This window comes from Triticum aestivum, chromosome 1D (genome assembly GCF_018294505.1).
Source record: "Triticum aestivum cultivar Chinese Spring chromosome 1D, IWGSC CS RefSeq v2.1, whole genome shotgun sequence".
In the NCBI taxonomy this organism is placed as follows: Eukaryota; Viridiplantae; Streptophyta; class Magnoliopsida; order Poales; family Poaceae; genus Triticum; species Triticum aestivum.
Genome location: NC_057796.1, coordinates 455,553,147 through 455,555,852, shown reverse-complemented (window position 1 = coordinate 455,555,852; position 2,706 = coordinate 455,553,147).

Below are 2,706 nucleotides of genomic sequence, written 5' to 3'. Positions count from 1 at the left end.
TGCAATCTGTCAAACGCCTTGTGAGCAGAGTAGAATGAGATGGAGGGATCAGTAAGTGGCCTTGACCTGCACAGTGGTGCGACAGGCAAACAACTTCATCTGCGATGCTATATGCCATAGCAATCATCAATGATTTACAATGAAACTGCAAACTTTCCTCACCTGCTCCTGCGTGTTTGTCTTCTTCACATCAGCAGCTGGCCTTGCCCCCCTGAGATCACCACCCCGCACCACCTCCTAGAGATCTGATAGTCTGTGGGTGACCTACATACAAGCACCAACAACATCAAGAATCAATATCCAGTATTTCCACCACCTACCCATCCAACTATCAAGAACCAAGCAACCCAGTCAAGAACTCTGCAGCGGCAACGACCTTATAGGACGACGGAGTAACCCAAGATGAGCCACCGCCACTGCTATGATAACATGCTCCTTTTACCGCCCTCCATCCCCAACCTGAAATGACGACCCTAAAAATATCAATATAATCTTCTAAAGAAAATATGGAAGTGGCAGACACAAATGACTTTATCCCAGCACTCAGCTTGGCAAAGATAATTAATATATTTCTCCGAGAATCCTGGTCCGAATAAATGATCAGTCATGTATCCTAGTTGAATACCCTCTACACTTATATACTGGAGATTTACCTCATTGGATTTTGCAAAAGAAGAGTCTACATGGAAGAAATTCACGTCAGGGTGAGTGTGTTTTATATCACAGTCAACCTGCTCGATCATCTCTGAATACTAACAAAAGATATAAATATTGGAGTGATGCAAAATGGACACCATGTGCATTTGCAAACATTGTGAGAGCACATATATACAGTCAAACAGAAAAGTTAAATGCTTCTTAAACTAAAAGGAAAATCCACGTATTTTAACCTTAATAGCAATTGCTTCAAACAGAAAAGTTAAATGCTTCTTAAACTAAAACCTTAATAGTAATTGCTTCAAACAGCTTGGGCTTGGGGCTGAGACGTGCGTCGTCGGCAGCGGATCAGGCGCAGCTCCGCCCCGTGCTACTTCTCCAGAGGAGAAGAGAGCCGGTCAAACAGGAGAGGAAGAGGCATGGCTGGAGGTTGGCTAGGAGAGAGCCGCCTTGTATCTGGGCGACGGAGGAAGGAGGCGTCAATGCAGAATCGGGGCCACGCAGTTCGGCGCCGCCCAGACCATGCACCACCGCCCGCTGGTTCTCCAGATCGGAACCGGCCGCGGCGCCGCCATATCGGCACGTCACAGGCGCCGCCACGGGCAGAGCAGAGCGGAGATGGCGGGGCGTAGCGGAAGCAGCGCTATGGAGATGAGGGCAGAGCAGGGGGCAGAATCGCGGGCAGAGCAGGGGAGCTGAGTCGCGGGCGGAGCTGGGCGCGTTGAGTAGCAGGCGGCGGCGGCGGTTTTTGGGGGAGAGGAGGAGAAGAGAGAAGAGAAGGTTGCGTGGGGCAGGAAGCCAAGAAGAGAAAATGAAATAGTAGATTCTAGAGTGACCCCTCCGATTTCCTTTTTCCTCTCCCACCCAATCGCCAACGTGTTTATTTTGTCGTATCTGTGATGATGTGGAACGAGCGAGGGGGTGCCATTAGCGCGACCCTTATTGGGTTTAATTGGGTGCAGATGACACCAACAAAATTTTAGTTGATAAAGTAGCGCTTCACAGGTACTTGATGCCTGAACCCAACAAAAAATCATAGTTGAACCCATTGACTGCCTAGCTACATTAGACAAAAAACCTTTTAGTCCATATATTCAGTGCAAGTGTGCAAGCCCAGATAAAATAAAACAATTTGGTAGCTCGCAGCCGGTTAGACGCATGATATTCAGATTGAATTGCTTCACCGCTGCAATAGACAGAAGCAAATAAATCTTTTTTGTGAATGGAAAATAAATATGAATACTCTTGTCTCCTTCACCGCCCTCAAGCTGGCAGATAGCAGCGGCAAGCCGGCATAGAAAATATTTGTATCATCTCTCTCACCGCCCTCACGCTGGCAACTGGCAGCGGCAAGCCGACAATTACTATTTAAAATATTATTACACGTGATAGCATATCTTGTCCCTCTTGTACAAGTCTTATCCAACCTTAATTATATGATTGCATTTTTGGTCGAACCTTGATCTAGTATGGAACAACATTTTGCAAAAAGGACGGTCATTATATCAAGATAAATATAATAAAGCAAGTACTTCAAGGCCACCCTTATAGGCAAGCAAACAAATGATGTGCTACTCCTAGTCCCACATAGCCTTTTATTCAAATAGAATCTGGTTTAAATTAAGTGTCACATTACGACTAATCCGACGGGAATTCCAGAATACATAAAATTCTTAATAAAGTAAGATTGAGATTAGGAGAAGAGTTATGTGTTGTCTATAATGTGAGGAGCTTACTGAAGCTGGCTGAGTTTTATCCAGATGATTTTGATTCAGATAAACGTCATGATGTTTGTCCTGATGGAATTACTGATATTGCTAAATTAATGGTGCAAGGCAAAAAAAATACTACTTTTACTTTGGTCTATCAACCTGGAAAGCTAGTACTAATATTGTCGGTTTCCATAGAATTAATTGACCAGTGCTTTTGATATATGATTGTTGTCAACAAAATATGTAATAAAATGGGTGATCAACATCCAAGAGTGGTTTTTTAATTTGCTAACGGATGAGAGTTTTCTTACCATTAGTAAGTAGTAACGATGAAAGA